At 30.7% G+C, this 18,141-nt stretch overlaps 1 long non-coding RNA gene across 1 annotated transcript; it reads right to left on the bottom strand.

Annotated features, from left to right (window-relative positions):
• Nucleotides 1-503: 503 nt before the first annotated feature.
• On the bottom strand, nucleotides 504-2,417 carry LOC127135578 (uncharacterized). Its single transcript, XR_007808610.1, has 7 exons — nucleotides 2,157-2,417; nucleotides 1,977-2,061; nucleotides 1,705-1,795; nucleotides 1,276-1,622; nucleotides 1,023-1,095; nucleotides 741-912; nucleotides 504-635 (listed from the first exon to the last, which is right to left on the bottom strand). It is a non-coding gene; the product is annotated as an uncharacterized LOC127135578 (long non-coding RNA).
• Between the last annotated feature and the right edge of the window lie 15,724 nt (nucleotides 2,418-18,141).

Below are 18,141 nucleotides of genomic sequence, written 5' to 3'. Positions count from 1 at the left end.
TCACAAAAAAAATTCTTCATTTTGAAGTCAATGCCATAATTATAAACATCGCAAACTATAATTGTTATTCCACAAAAAACCACCAAAATATCTAAAACATCTAATACATGTACCTTGTCATTTCCCCAATGAAAAGATTTGGCTTCAATCTCAACATAGTAATTTTTAATTTGTGTTTGTATGACTTATTTTTCAAATATTACACACTCACATATTTGTGTTACCTTTCGTTGTTTCAACACATACTAGTTTAGGATGATAATTACTAAAATGAATTATATTTTCATAATGTTTTTTAAATCATAGAAAACACAGTGCTAAATAGTTATATGATACTTTGAAATAAAATATAAGATTTATCACTCAATACATTCAACTTTTTTATTCAGTTTAATTGTTGTTTTAGAAAAGTAACTAAAAAGTTGACATAATATTTGAGTTTAATTTGTCTTATAAAATACAAAATCACATAAGAGGACGAAGGAAACAAATTACAAATATAGAGAAGCAAAGAAATATAAATAAAGAAAAATTGAGAAATTTTGATTTTTTTTGCTTTCTGATATTGTAATCTTGACCTTGCAAGTCCATGTCCACTTTGTGATATTCAACTTTGGATGAACTTCCAAATGTATCTGATAATAGTAGAATTAAACTAGTTCAATAATTATTAGCAAAAAAAAATATATGAAAATAAAATAAAATAAAATAAAATTTGAAATGAACAAATAAGAACTAACCCTTGAGTCCAAAGTCACTTAATCCATGCAATAATGAGTCATATTCATCTATTTTTTTAGGTAAAGGAAGAACATGGATTCCCTTAATCTTGGAATCTTTCAAGGGCTCAATCCACCAAGGACAAACTCTTTCCAGATGTGTAAAAATATTTGGAATAGAATCCCATTGAACCTAAGAGAAAATGTAAGAAATATTATTTAAATCAGTAAAATAAAAAAAGTGTACAAGTTAAAACTCAAAGTTACTAATTATAAAAGATATAGTAAGATATTTAATTTTACCCTAAGAGATCTCCAATCAGAAGCAGGCCAGTTAATAGGATCAATATCTTCATTACCAACTATTGTACCATACCTAAATACCCAAACAAAAAGAAAACTAGTTAATACAAATAGTTTCTTCTAGACAATAATTATCATGAATATTTGTGTGCATGAATATGTATATTTTAAAACAAAATAAAACAAATACTATGAGTATCATAAAAAGTGTATTTCTAAACTTTTCATAAAATAAAAAGAACATTATGATCACCTTTTTATACATCCTTCAACTTGAGACAACATGTGCACCCTTGTTCCAATTGAGTAATCTTTTTCAATTGACTCAACATAAGTTTTCAGAGGAATTATAAATTCAAAAGGAGTAATCCTACAAAAGAGGAATTATTTTTATTTTGAATAAAAAAATCATCTATAATTACTGACCAAGGGTAGTACTGAACATGGAACAAAGTTCCAATACAAACAGCATGAAGAGCAGCAACCAATGATGGAAGTTGCATATTTTGACTAGACTGTTGAGACGATGATGTGCAGCATACATTGATATGTTGTTTCATATCTCGACGAATCCCAATACCAAATTCACCATTCTCACCACTACAGTAACATAAGTATTGTCCAAATTATTTCTAATACAATACAAGAAAGTAAATATGGAGAATGGAGATAAAAGGAGAACCTAACAAAAATGCATGAATCTCCGGGAGCAAGATTTTTTGAGTTTACAAATGTGCTCCAACCATTAGTAAGCATGTGTTCTTTCTCATAACCTGCATTTCATATTAAAAATTAAATAACTCACAGATAAGAAGAAAAAAACTCATCCTTTCAATAAAAACAATTCCAATTACCATTATAAAGATGATGTTTGGTCTAACCAAGATAATCATACTCATTTATATTAACAATGAAGGCAATAATAAATTTTGAAATAAAATAAATTAAACTTACTGCAATAAATATGTCAAAAATTCCACTCATTTCCATGCAAGTCTTTCTCCACTAGATCATGCATTGGTGGTTCAAGGGTCATATCCTATGACAAAGACATGACACAAACAAAATTCTTACGATAAATAGACAACAAATTCTTGATGAAAGGTTAAATACAAACATATCACCGAAACAAACCAATGGGGGGAAACATCTCTCAGCATGTTCCTTTGGAATATAAAGTCCACCGAGTGTACTTATTTCTGATGAAGTGAGAATCTGACTGAAAGAGTACAATTCACTAGGACTCTGAATTGCATGATTATTCTCTAAGATAATTTCTTGTTGCTTCAATCAACCAAAGGAACAACCATAATTATATAAAAGAAAATATATATTTGATAACTAAAAACATATTTAATCTCATATTAGAAATAACTAACCTTTGACAATGGGAATAATGTAACTAAAGCAAAAATTTCATCTGTATCAACTTTTGCCTACAATACAATATACTTATACACTTTTTAGAATATCAATTAAACATTTTTAGTTAATTAAGTCAATAGTTTTATAGAAATATGACAATACCTTTAACTCAATACCCATAACTATGCATAAAATTTTAGAGGACAAATAGTTAGGATTTTCCATGTTATGATCTTGTTGATATTGAAATATTGCCACCTATTCCAAATTTCCAAGCACAATAGATTAGACTATAAAAAGTAATAATTGATGACATTTTATATAAAACATGTATACTTAGGCATTTTTTAGGTTTATTATTGTACTTTTTTTCTTATGAAAATCTATTTTTCTTTTATATATATAAACATGAAAAGGAGACAAATAACCATAACCATTATTTTTTTATAACTTATTAATACTATAACATGTTTTAAGACTAAATGCTTAATAAAAAAAATTAAGAGTGATATTGATAAAATAATAGTTAATATTGTATTGTCCCTAAAAAACAATATATTAAATTGAATTTTACAAGTTGTTAGAACTATATTAACACGTGTATAAAAGAGAAACAGAGAAATCATAATTAAGATATTTGTATTGCATTTTACATTATATATCCACTAATGATCACAAGATTATTATATATACACCACCATTTGAACTTACAATTACTAATTAGGACCGAAAATCTAGCCAACTTAATTAGTTAGTTATTTGTAATTACTAATTAAGACAACAAATTTAACCAATAGAGAAGTCATAATTAAGTTGTTTGTATTGCGCTTCCCATTATATATTCACTAATGATTGCAAGAGGCCATGATATCTCATGATTCTCTTTAGTGCATAAATCAGATCACCGCCCTACACTGTAAATATATTGGGTATATGATTTTAGGCATACTTTAATGATTCCACCCTTTGTTTGCATAAAGTACTACTAACGATCTTTCCATTTTCATCATTGCTTAATTTTGATTTTGCTTTCATATAAGTACTTATTGGATTTCAGTTCAACATATTAAATATCTTTAAAATATCGTTAATATACTTCCTCTGATGAATTATCAAGCGTTTAATGATTGTAGAAAATTAAAGGGTAAAGAAGTAACTTAATTAAGTCTCTTAAGCCAATCATATGAAATTCACTACTTATACTGAATTTGAGATTCTCAATCTAATTGTGATTGTTTATTGTGATGATTGAATCATCCAAATATGGGCACACTATTTAGATATTTTCTAAATTCATATGTTTCACCTATATTCTATGTTCAACTATACACTTCAAATATCCAATCAAATTTAGGAACTCATCAATCCTCTTGTTCTAGGCTCTTGAAGCTTGTTTCAAACCATATAAAGCCTAATTATTTTTTCAAGACCTTATCTCTCACACCTTTCAAAATATCCATAAGATTTTTTAACCTAAACTTCCTCTTTAAGGAACCATTGATAAATATAGACTCGACATACAGTTGAACAAGTTTCCATTACAAGAAGTTATCAAGCACAACCTATAATATGACTATCTCAATTCTTGTAACTGGTGAATAAATTTATAAGGATTCAAGACTAAGATTTTGTAAGAATCCATTTTCAACAAGCATTGCTTTATGTTTGGAAATGGAACCATATGGGAGGTGTTACCATATGGGAGGTGTTTCATTTTGTAGACTCCTTTAACTGCAATATGCACCCTCTATGTTGGTAAGGAGACCAGATTACATGTTTTAATCCTCTTTATTACCTTAGTTTATTCCTCCATAACAATAATCCACACTTATAATTTAGCTTCTTATCCATAGTTGATAGGGTCGTCATAAAAAATAAGGCTAGATGCACTAGGTTTCCATCTGGTGTGATTGTCTAGTCATGAATGACACCATATTCTTGTGGCCTTCTATTTGTGAATTTATTCACATGGAATCTTCTTGCTTTCACTACTTGTGTTTCACCTCTTTGAATTATAAGAGGCTCACTCTAGGAATCATGGAAAACAAATGGCACACTTGAAGATGATTCAATATTCCTCTTCATTAATTTTAATGTCTTTACTCACAACAATCCTTCACGTCACCAGATTGTACAACTTGTATGAACATGTAGTTTCGTTGCCTAGAAGAATCATCACTTCATTATTATGTTCAAGATTCTTTCTTCTTTGGTATGGTATGTTTGAAACATAAAGAACCAAATATTCTTAAGCCCTTAACATATCGAATCTGACCTGGCCAAATTTCCTCTGAAACAATATCTAATCTCTTGGTTAAAATCATGTTTAGAACATAACAATAAATTGTGACAACTTCACCCTAAAAATTTGTGGATGATTCTCTTCATTCAACATGCATCTAATCATGTTCTTCCTCTCAACAAGACCATTGTGTTGAGGGGTATATGGAGTTATGATTACATGATGAATTCTCGTATCTTCATAAAAAGTTTAGATTTAACTTGAAGTCTACTCACCACCTTCATCATTCTAAAGAACCTTGATTTGCCTTTCAGCTTAAACTTCTTGGGATCTTAGAGCACCCTACCTTTCATTTTTATCAAATAAGCCCACACCATTTTACAAAACTCATCCAAAAAGGAATCAAAGTTTCCTCCCAATAACATGTTGTCAAACAGACCACAAGAATTGGTACGTACCACATCAATTTTACCTTGATCTCTCATTGGACTTCGAGACACAAATATTTCCTTGGTTGCTTGCATATCAAGCAATTTATGCACACATCTATAGACAATTCGATCTTAGAAAAACCATGTATCATTACCCTTGACTTTTAGGTACAAAGACTCTTAAAATTAAAGTGCTCATACCCGATTTTTCATAGCCAATCATCATCTCCAAGAACCTTAGGAGCCAGACAATGGAAATTTCTTGCATTGATATGGACCTGAAAAGTTCTATTTTGAGAAAGAGGAGCTTTCAAAATAGTATTTTTTTATATGAATCAAACACCTTCATCTGATACTCAACAAGGTGTGTGGTAAACCCCTTTTCAAATAATCGACCCATTCTCAAAACATTATTCTTCATGCTAGGAACATACAATACAAAAGTTATAAATGTTTGTTCTTATTGTCTTCCTTTGATCAAAACATCGCAAACTCCCTCTAATGGAATGATTTTGTTATAAACCAAACATGTTTTTATCTTTCACGAATTATAAAAAATAACTAGCTATTCTCGATGACTTATCATGTGATTTGAATAACTTGTGTTCAAATATAAGTCATCTATAATTCCAACTTCATCATTTGTTATTGCCAATAGGAGCATACTGTCTGAGTCTGAGTCAAGAATTGGAAGCATTCTTGTTGCTAAGAATTGGAAGAATTCCACTTAAAGTGTTTCCAAGATTCTCTAAATAACTTTCCACTTAAAGTGTTTCCAAGATTCTCTAAATAAGTTGAATGGACACCAAATCTTGATGATTTTTTAGAAACCCAAGAGCTTGAGGCCTTATATACTACTTGTTAGAACTAGATTAATTCATTCATATAATAGAATAGATTAATTCACATTATATAAGAAGTAACTAAAACTTTTTAAACATTTACACTTAAACAAAAAAAATATAAATATAATTTTCTAAAATTGTACTCAGATAAGAGATTTGAGTAGAACATATAAGTATATATGCGCTATCTAGGAAACACCGTAAAAACTTAAAAAAAAAAGGCAACATGGTAGAGGAGGTGGTCCAAAAACTTTGGCTCACCTCTAAAAAAGGGTTGGAAAAAGCCGACCATACACCCCTAAAACTTAAAAGTGGAAAAAAGACATGTCTGTCACGCTAATGTTCGTGCCAATTAAAGCCCATAAAAAATTAAGACAAAGCATAGTTGGAAATAGTAGATGGTCCAAACAAAAAACCTTGGCTCGACCCACCAAATATTACACGCTTAATAAGAAGACACGTTGGATCCGATCTATTTTTCCATCCCTAGATTTAAGAGTGTTCAATTTAGCAATCCTTAGTAAATGACATAACATATATTTATTAGCGGTTTTTATTTGTGGCATGATGTCATCATTGATAATATAGTAGCCAAGTGTCAATAATAGTGGATATTGAGTCATAAAAAAGTAACTAAAGAAAAAAACCCTTTTCTTGATTGGGTAGGGTAATGACTAGAATTCACCCTTAAAAGGGTATAAGTGAAAAGTCATAGGTTTGAAGTCACACCATTGCAATCAAATGTCCTATTCTACTATTAAGCGAACTAACTTATTAGAATAAAAAAAACTTTTAAAAATATTAAGTGGTTGTAATATAATTGATTACTCATAATTATTCATGGTCAAGAAAAATTATATTTATTCATTGTATTTAATTGGTACACTGTACAAGTCCGATGAAAAAACAAATTTACTATTTAATAAAATAAATGACTCAAGTATGTGACATTATAATATTATTATAATAATCTATATAAAAAGAAAATTGTTTTATATAGAAAAGTATAAAAATAAATAAATATTATTTATTAACAAAAATAAATAAATACTAAGTACTATTTTATAAAAATTACTTGTGAAAAAGTTATAAAATAAAATAAAATATCCTATATATTTTTTGATATTTTACTAAAATGGTTTAAAATTTAAAAGAAAAGTCTTGTTAAATGAAAGAGTGTGACTGTCCTAGATTCTTAAATAATGTAAAATTTTGAGAAATATTGAAACAAAAACAAATAAAATATAAAAAATATTTAAAATATCTTATATATATATATATATATATATATATATATATATATATATATATATATATATATATATATATATATATATATATATATATATATATATATATATATATATATATATATATATATATATATATATATATATATTTGATGCTTTCAATTGGTATACCATAAAAGTCTTTTAAGAAAATACACTTTTCCTTAAAATAAATGAGTCTTTTTTTATTAAAAAAGCAAGACGCGAGTATCATTATAATATTATATTGCAATAGTTTTTTAAAGAATAAATAAAAGAATACATTACAGTTTTAACACCCCTATTTTCTATGATTCATAAAATTAATCTTTTTATTTTAAATTCAAACAATATTAGTATCTTTTTCATTTTCTTGAACTACAAAGCGATGAAATGTCCGTTTTTTAAATTATAGTTTTTATCTATAAAGTTTTACAAAATATTCCTACATGATGATTTGTCAAGTTTAACAAATTACACATCATTTTAAAGTTGAAAAATCGTCAAACTTAAGGGTAAAAATATGAAATGAGCACTAAAATTATTTGATTTTGAAATAAGGGGAATGATTTTGAGAATTATGCAAAATAGAGTGACCAAAATTATAATTAAGCCTAAATAAAAAGAATATTACAATAAAAATAAAATATTAAATATTAAAAAATTAATACGTTGAAAACTTTTATCATCTAAAAATTGACAAAAGTTTGACAAAAACTTTATCTTAACTTACAATTTAATTTCTTTGAGATTAAATTTTATCATGTTAATTCAACTCGGTTGGTGTATGAACATCAAACTGCAAAAGTGCAGATTTGAATTCATGACATTCTACTTATTCATCTTTAAGAGATTTTGCATAGACAATAAAATTATTAGATAAAAAATCTTATGTATTTCAAGCTCTTAACTTATAATAATGATATGAAAGCCATACAAGAATTAACATATTTGCATTATGATAAACATAAAATAAATCCGTACTTTACTAAAAAAAAATCAGAGACAAAAAAGGGGAAAGAATACAGAACCTGTTCTAAGTGTCCTTGAGGGAAGTAGAAAACCTTCTCCCCAACATTGGGGATGTATACAGATCCAGAACATGCATGTCAAAGTTGAGCACATAGATTATTTTTCATAGCTATAATAACAAAATAAAAATACATATATATTAAAAGGCAAAAAACGATGGTGAAAAAAAGACAAACACAAGATATAGATTTTCAAAATAAAAATAATGAAAAGTGATTTAAGACGATTACCAGAGGTTAAACCAGATGCTTCATCTCTTCTTGTATAACTCATCCTTCTTATTTCTCACTCAATGGTTCAAAACGAACGCCGAGAAACCAAATCGATGCAATATAGTGATAATAAAAAAATCTATAACATATAGAAAAAAAAATATAATAAAATAGATAAATGAACCGAAATACAGGAAGACTAGAATAATAACGGACAATTGATATTAGAGAGTTACGTGTTTTCAAAGCCGGAGGAAAAAAACAAAAAAAAAGTTACACAATAAAACTCAAATTTATGTGAATCCACCTTTTTTTCAAAATGAAGAAAAGTCTCATTTACCCTCCTTGTGATGAGGCTGATCATGATTAACAGTTGAACGGTTTGGATTTAAATGTTGTGCATGATAAAAAAGTGAAAAGTAAATTAACTCATAAAGAGAACATATCTGAAATTTCTCTTAATTCTATTATTAAAATTAAAAATTATAGAATTAGTAACAATTTCATTTTATCTATAGACTTGATCAAAAATTTTAGGTTAGTAGTAGTACGAGTAAAATATATTGGATCATGAGGATGAGCCTTAACATTGAGTTAAGATCAACACACAAGTGAGAGATACACCACATATTTACCTAAAATATTAAGGTGATAGGTATGTGGGTTCTCTCACTTATAAATGCTCAAGTCTCTATATTTATAACCAATATAGAACTCCAACTCACACTTGACTTATTATTCTTAACACTCTCCCTCAAGTGCGAGTTCATAATGCTCCCCCTCAAGTGAAAACTCTTTTGTCCACATACATTTGTATCATCATCGACACCTCTTCCTGAGCATTTTGATACACCTCTTCCTGTGCATTTCGATTTCAATGGGACACCATTTCCTAGGCATTTCAATACAAATAAGCTGATTCCTTTATTCGAACCAAAGACTCATGATATCATTTATTGGATCATGAGGAGGAACATCAACATTGGGCTAAGAGCAACACATAAGTGAGAGAGACATCACATATTCACCTAAAACTTTAAGATGATAGCTGTATGGGTCCTCACACTTATAAATGCTCAAGTATCCATATGTATTACCAACTAGATAAAGACCCGCGCGATGCGTGGTTTTACATTACTTTAATTTTTTTATTAAATTTTTAATATGTAAGAATTTGTTTTGACAAAATATGATTAATACATTTATATTACAATAATTTATTATGAATTATTATAATAAATTTTAAAACTTAATATGATTTTCTTAGTTGGAGTAACTACCAGTAAAATATACATAGTTAGAGTAATAGTGGGGTTGTTAGACCATTTTCTTTAAAATGAGATTTTTTTTCGTCTTCGGGAGGATTCGAACGCGTGACTTCCAATATAGTAGAAGTATTGTATTTGAATTTTAGAATAATAAAAATGAGTTTTGGAATGTGCCACATAGGATAATGTGATGATGTGGCACAAATGGAGTAGAATTGTAAGCATGAGAATGTGTGACTCTATTTTAATATATTACTAGATTCGAACCAAAGACTCATGACACCATTTATTGGATCATGAGGAGGAACATCAGCATTGGGCTAAGAGCAACACATAAGTGAGAGAGAAATCACATATTCACCTAAAACTTTAAGGTGATAGGTGTATGGATTCTCCCATTTATAAATGCTCAAGTCTCCATATTTATTACTAACTAGATAAAAACCCGCGCGATGCGTGGTTTTACATTACTTTAATTTTTTTATTAAATTTTTAATATGTAAGAATTTGTTTTGACAAAATATGATTAATACATTTATATTACAATAATTTATTATGAATTATTATAATAAATTTTAAAACTTAATATGATTTTCTTAGTTGGAGTAACTACCAGTAAAATATACATAGTTAGAGTAATAGTGGGGTTGTTAGACCATTTTCTTTAAAATGAGATTTTTTTTCGTCTTCGGGAGGATTCAAACGCGTGACTTCCAATATAGTAGAAGTATTGTATTTGAATTTTAGAATAATAAAAATGAGTTTTGGAATGTGCCACATAGGATAATGTGATGATGTGGCACAAATGGAGTAGAATTGTAAGCATGAGAATGTGTGACTCTATTTTAATATATTACTAGATTCGAACCAAAGACTCATGACACCATTTATTGGATCATGAGGAGGAACATCAGCATTGGGCTAAGAGCAACACATAAGTGAGAGAGAAATCACATATTCACCTAAAACTTTAAGGTGATAGGTGTATGGATTCTCCCATTTATAAATGCTCAAGTCTCCATATTTATTACTAACTAGATAAAAACCCGCGCGATGTGTGGATTTTACATTACTTTATTATTTTTTATTAAATTTTTAATATGTAAGAATTTGTTTTGACAGAATATGATTAATAAATTTATATTACAATAATTTATTGTGAATTATTATAATAAATTTTAAAAATTAATATAATTTTCTTAGTTGGAGTAACTAACAGGAAAATATACATAGTTAGAGTAATAGTGGGGTTGTTAGACTATTTTCTTTAAAATGAGATTTTTTTTCGTCTTCGGGAGGATTCGAACGCGTGACTTCCAATATAGTAGAAGTATTGTATTTGACTTTTAGAATAATAAAAATGAGTTTTGGAATGTGCCACATAGGACAATGTGATGATGTGGCACAAATGGAGTAGAATTGTAAGCATGAGAATGTGTGATTCTATTTTAATATATTACTAGATTCGAACCAAAGACTCATGACACCATTTATTGGATCATGAGGAGGAACATCAACATTGGGCTAAGAGAAACACATAAGTGAGAGAGAAATCACATATTCACCTAAAACTTTAAGGTGATAGGTGTATGGATTCTCCCATTTATAAATGCTCAAGTCTCCATATTTATTACTAACTAGATAAAAACTCGCGCGATGTGTGGTTTTACATTACGTTATTATTTTTTATTAAATTTTTAATATGTAAGAATTTGTTTTGACAAAATATGATTAATAAATTTATATTACAATAATTTATTATGAATTATTATAATAAATTTTAAAAATTAATATAATTTTCTTAGTTGGAGTAACTAACAGGAAAATATACATAGTTAGAGTAATAGTTGGGTTATTAGACCGTTTTCTTTAAAATGAGATTTTTTTTTGTCTTCGAGAGTATTCGAACGTGTGACTTCCAATAGAGTAGAAGTATTGTATTTGACTTTTAGAATAGTAAAAATGAGTATTCGAACGTGTGACTTCCAATAGAGTAGAAGTATTGTATTTGACTTTTAGAATAGTAAAAATGAGTTTTGGAATGTGCCACATAGGACAATGGGATGATGTGGCACAAATGGAGTAGAATTGTAAGCGTGAGAATGCGTGCTTCTATTTTAATATATTATAATAGATAATAGATAATAGATGTGGGACTGCAACTCACACTTGACTTATTATTCTTAATAATATACACTTCAAAGAGTAAATATAATTTTTTATAAGGAATATTGCTATACCTAGGATTTTGCTTGGTTACTTTCGCCATGGCAGGACATTGAAATCCTCCTACTCGATTGGTTCTCTTTGACCCCTATAGCCATTCCTTTTCTTTAAAACCACTCTGCTCCGATTGATTATGATTATTTATCTATAAATACAATTGTTGAATAGTCACACAAAATGTTAGCTTGTATTAAATACGTTTAGGTAATCTAAAATCATTTTCCCAAAAGACTCCAAACATTTGTGCTACCTATTTAAGTTCGTCACCAAAACCATGTTTAAAAGGTCTCACCTTTCCCATCAAGATACCAAAAGAATATTTCAAAGATTTGGCTAGTTGCAAAAATAACTTCATGGTTCACTTAACAAATATAAGAGAGACATGCATATGGCACTACCTTTTGGAAAGTGGAATATTTTCCACCTAAAAAAGTATTATATGAATTATCTTTCTTGTCTCAGGAAGATTTATCTTTCTATGTGTTTGGATTGTCGGCACATAGAGTATAAAGTTACGTTTATTATGATCACATTCTTTAATCTAATGTTTTAGTGTGGACTTAATTAAGAACACTAAGGTTTAGTGTTGGAAGAGAATTCATAATCTTCCACAAGGATATTTGAGGCTAAAAACTATTTTTACAATTGTTTTTCACTAAAATAAAATTGTGTTTTAGCTTCAAATTATTAGCGTCATCCATTGCTTCGATGCTACAAGCGTTGAGTTAAAGTAACATAGACGGACTCTGTCAAATTTATTCATTTAATTTTTTTTACAATGACTTTAATCAAAGCGTCCATTAAGACAGACTTTAAAAAAGGAGTTAATAAAAATAAAAAATAAATCTGTTAGCATCACAAATAGCAGACTCATATGTTTTTTTCATTTTTATATTTATTTATTAAAATTTTAGAGACGGCCTGAGCCGATGGTAAACCATTTTAAACCGCAAAAAATTTCGTGAAACCCACTAAATATTTCGTTCACACTATTTAATAGAAATTATAAAAAAAACATTTTGTCTCTATCAAAACCATCGTCCCTTCTTTCTCTCTCACATCAAAATCTTGGTTGTGTTTGGATTGACGGAACATAACGGAGCAGAGAAGAATGAAATATAACATAGTGGAATGGAGTGAAGCAGAATGGAATATAGATCCCCAACTCCACTGTTTGAGTATTTTATTAAAAATTCTTCATTCCATTACGTACATCCCAAATCAGATGGAACAACAAATGGAGGATTGGATGGAATAGAATGTAACAGATTCCACCATGTTCCATTCCATTCTATACATTGTTTGCAAATCCAAATAATGGAATCTCATTATTTACCACTCCATTTCGTTCCATTCCATCCTATTCCACCAATCCAAACATATCCTTAGGCTATGTTTGGATATTATGAAATGAATGGAGCCGGATGGAACAAAGTAGAGTAGAATGGAGTGGAATAAAGCATAATGGAACGAAGATATCATTCAATTGTTTGAAAATTTTATGACAGAACAAGGTAAGTTGTTTATTTTCCCCAAATCGGAGGGGAAAGAATAGGGTGAAAAGTGATGGAATGGAATGGAATCCATACCTCTCCATTATGCTGTATTCCATCCAATTTTAAATGATCTAAATAATGGAATATCATTCCATTCCATCCCATTCAACCTCGCTCCACCCGATTCCGTAAATCCATACAACGCCTTAGGGTTCTTCAGTTCTCCTTCTTAACCCAAAACCAAAAGTCTTAGAAGTTACAAAAAGTGAACTATTTTCATCATTTTAAAAGTTTCAACTTTAGTATTTCAACTACCCTTTATTTACAAAAATTTCTTAGAGAAGCTCACACACACATGGTGAGAAACGAGGACAGGATAAAAAGATATGGACTCATACATCACCGAAGGAACTAACAAGCTTGTTATAATAAATTGATATTTCCTTAAAATTATTTTGTCATTAAACATACCCAGTTAAGGAAACATCTTTAAGATCCTTCCTTTTGGGGAAAACTGTGATGGATAATGTTTAAAGCTATGTGGATATTGTTTAGATTAAGGAAAGTTTTAGTTTATAATTTTTGGGTTTTTTGGTTTGGGTTTTGATTTGTTGCAGCTAGTGATTGTGTTTTGATGTATCTTTCTGACACCAATAAACCACCATATGTGGCACGTGTGTAGAAGATCGAGCAAGATAATATAAGCGATATAAGGATTATATTGAACATGTGACTCCACACACAAAGGGGGGGGGGGGGGGATTGTGGGGTTTTGAAAAACATTGGTTTAAAACAATTTTTTTGTCTAAACCAGAGTTAAATTTTTTTTTCAAGAAAATGTTTGAATATTGTAATGGAAAATCAAAGTAAAGAAAATCAGTGAAAGTAAAGAGATAAGGGAAAAGAGATGACACAAGATATTTATAGAGGTTCAGTCTAAATGAAGTGACCTACTTCTCTCTCCAAGAATTAATCTTGAGAGTATCGCATAATTCTTATGAACTTTTAGATGATTAAGCTCACAAATCCCATTATACAAGGAAAAATGAAGTTTCAGGTTAACTTCCAACCAAACAGCGAACAGTGGAATGAAACAGTTAGTCCTCCTATTAAATACTGTAGCGGGGTATTCGTTACCATTGGAGATATTGACTAAATCCAAGGTAAACCATACAAGTCGAGTCACCACCGCACTTCTATTTATCCAAAGGAATGGTTAGAAAGCGAACAAAAACCTAATAGTTTCAACAAAACTAATAAAAGAAACAGAGATCTGGGTAAGGGGGTTGGTTATGCAATGGGAAGGTGTTAGGCACCCAAAACATCCTAGGTACTCCTAGGGAGCCCTTTTCATACTTGTTGTAAGGTAGTTTGTCTTGTGAAAATTTCATTTGGGCAAACATGATTGAAGAGATGAGAAGAGAATGTACAAGTTATTTACATTTTGTGTTTGGATGGATAAACCCATTGCCTACGTACCATCTTATAAAAAGATTAGGATCAAAACTTCGTAGTTCGGGGTAAAAATCTCAAAACAAATTGGTGAATTGATTGGTCCAAAAGCCTTAAGGTCTTTTGTTATCAAAGGGAGAAAACTCAACCAAACCACAAATCCACCATGTGAGGATAACTTCAACATGCTAGTGAGGGGTTAACCCTATAATAAGCATGGAAGACTCATTGTCCATCACTAAGGATATAGGTGAGTATTACATCTACCACAAGGATAACTCAAAACTAATAGCTAAAGGTTATGGAAAATTTTGATTAAGAAAGTGGCCATTGAAACCACAAAAGGGAAATTTGAATGGGTTATATTTATCAATTAGAAGTATATACAAAAGTAGTCAAAGTTGACTTAAAGATTCAATTCAAAATGAGTGTTATGAAAAGAAAGTTTGAAAATCAAAAGCATAAGGCTTAGGTTTCTAATGTTGAAAACAAAGGTTAAATGTTTGCACAAAAAGGGTTTTGGCTTGGGTTAGAGTGGAGAGATGAAGAAGGAGGGCTAAGTCCTAAGGAAAACAAAAAGATGAGGGATAAGAAATGAAACCACACTAGGAGTTCCTCTCTTGAGATCATATTGATGATCCAAGTAGCTCCCATCCTTTGGAATAAGCAAGCACAAAGTATAAGCAATCAAACAAGTCTCATAAGAGATCCTCAACGTATCTTGTATCTTCCACTTGGATGAACATGGTAATGATCCTCCTATTAATCTCAAATGGGAAACTCCTAGTTCAAGAGCACACACATCAAAAATTCCATGAGGTAAAACACTCTCCTAACTAGAGACCAGGGAAACAACAAACTAATAGGGAGATTAAGACTCGAGCCTAATAGTTGTCATGCAATCAACATCCCTAAGTTGAGGTCTCTAACAAGAACTTAACTCACAAGTAAACAAACATCACACACTATATCCATACAAGAGGCTCAAACAATGGGTGGGCTTTAGTCAAGAGGGGTCATGTCAACCTCGACAAACAAGCCAAACTGTAAAGGGTAATCTGTAGCTCTTAACCACTAACATTGAACGTTAGGGTGAAGCTGATCAAATCGGTAATGAGGATGAGACCTCATGCTCTTAACCCTGGCCAGGGTGAGCTCATGACAAAGAAAGCGTGGGGATCCAGAAAGTGGGATCCTTTTCCACTTAACATACTCTGGACAAAGATCTGGGGCACATGTTCAGAAGCATAAGCACGTAGTGCGAGCATAAAGAACGACACACTGAATAATGGGGGATTGGCTACTAATCCCTTTTATCCATCAATTGCCTCTTCTCTTGGAGGTCTTATCAAATATAACAAATGCCTCTTCTTGGAGGTCTTTGAGCACAATTTTAAACAAACACAAACAGAGCCTCTGAAGGAGGACTTGCCAGCAAAATGCCTGCCAAAAAGGTGATAGGACTTCAGACTACATGAAGTAAGAAGCTAACTACCTGAGTGGTGTGTCAACCACAATCCAAAGCTTAAGCAAGAGCTAAAGAAAGCAAGCAACTAAGGTACCTGTACAAAGACTAAACAGTTAGTACTTCAGTCGTAAAACCAGAAAACAAGCAGTGAAATCCTCTAACAGTTACACAATTCAGTGCATAAGTGCCCTTGCACTCAAATGAGCTCATGAGCTCACCACATCGATTAAAACCCTACAAAACAACAATAGGTTAGTACTCAATGTATTTGCATCTCACAAAGTGAGAACAAACCCAATTACCAATGCTAAGTATCCAATCCTGAAACAAAACAACAAAGTTAGCTTATGTACATCCAATCAACACAACAAAGCATAAACAACCAATGGCATGAGATGAATCAAATCACAAGCCCCAAACAGAACCATATGAATCCCTAAACACCAATCACCATGGCCAAAGATCCACCATACTCCAAATATCATTCAAATGCTTCAAAAAGCCTCAAAAATATGCACAAAATGAGCTTCCAACTTAGAAAATTCATACCAAATCAGAAATGCATGCAATGACTTTGAGATTTTTTGTATACGTTTCTCATGCCATGAATGTTCAACATGCAAAAGATCAAGTCCAAAATGATGCAAATGCTATGTGAACAAAAATGCACCAATTCAACGTCAAAAATGTGACACAAATTGTCACACTTTTCTCTATGTGTCAAAAATGATGATAACATGTGAGAAAAAATCCAAACCAGTGACCAATAATTCATGTCATGTATGAATGTCATGTATGCAAAAGAGTAGATCGAATGGCTAAAAAATGAGGATTTCACAAAGCATTGAATGCAATAGGTCAATTTGGCACAATGTTGATTAAAAAATTCACACATAAAAATCCAGACATCAACAATTCATGAAATCAGTACCATAAAAAGGTAGACATCCATACAAAACCATGAAAAAAAATTGGGACTCATTTGGACTATTTTTGTATTTTTTATGAATTTTACAAAGTGATTAAAATAAATGAATATACAATGGAAAAAAGGAGGGAAATGATAATATTTGAATTAAATCCAGAAAATCACACACCATCAGATCTGGCACGCAATTAAGATCAATGGTCTAGGTTTAAATGAATGAAATGCTGCGTTTCATTTATTGAGTCAGCATCCCAATCATCAGTCCACACACACGTGGCTTTGGTCAAAACACCCTCACCCAATCACATGTCCACGCATGAGCCACGTGACGCACACATCAGCCAAAACCCTAACAACGCACAGATGCCGGAGCTACAGCTCCGGTCGTCTTCTCCGACGAGACGCGCGGTGGCGCCACCATGAAATTTTCCAGAATTTCATAAGACCAGTACCATTCGATTCAGTTTTCAACGTAGGTTCCAAATATCAACTCAATTCCTTCTAATTCTCCCTGGATTTTGCAAATCGAAGAGAGAAAGTTCTGAGATCCAAACTTTCAGTCAACACTACGTCCTCAATTCTGACTCAATTTCAAATCTAATCATATATCCATAACCTATGCAATGAGATCTACAGTTCTATGTCCAAAAAACAGCAAAAGGAGAGAATGAAAATGGCATCACCTGGAAATGGAGCTCTCTGAATACGCGTTCTCACAGGCTCAGCTGCTCCAGATCAGTTCCTATACTCTTCCTTTGAAGCTTTGTGCAAAAAGAAACGGTTAAAACCTCTTGAATTCACCTCAATTTCCAAATTCCGATCCACATGATGAAGTACTTGAACTGCACAATTTCTTGATGAATTGCACCAAACAATGGATGATTCT

The sequence above is a fragment of the Lathyrus oleraceus genome, chromosome 4, assembly GCF_024323335.1.
Source record: "Lathyrus oleraceus cultivar Zhongwan6 chromosome 4, CAAS_Psat_ZW6_1.0, whole genome shotgun sequence".
Classification (NCBI taxonomy): Eukaryota; Viridiplantae; Streptophyta; class Magnoliopsida; order Fabales; family Fabaceae; genus Lathyrus; species Lathyrus oleraceus.
Note: the sequence above shows the minus strand (reverse complement) of the source record. Positions and strands in the feature narration are given on the sequence as shown.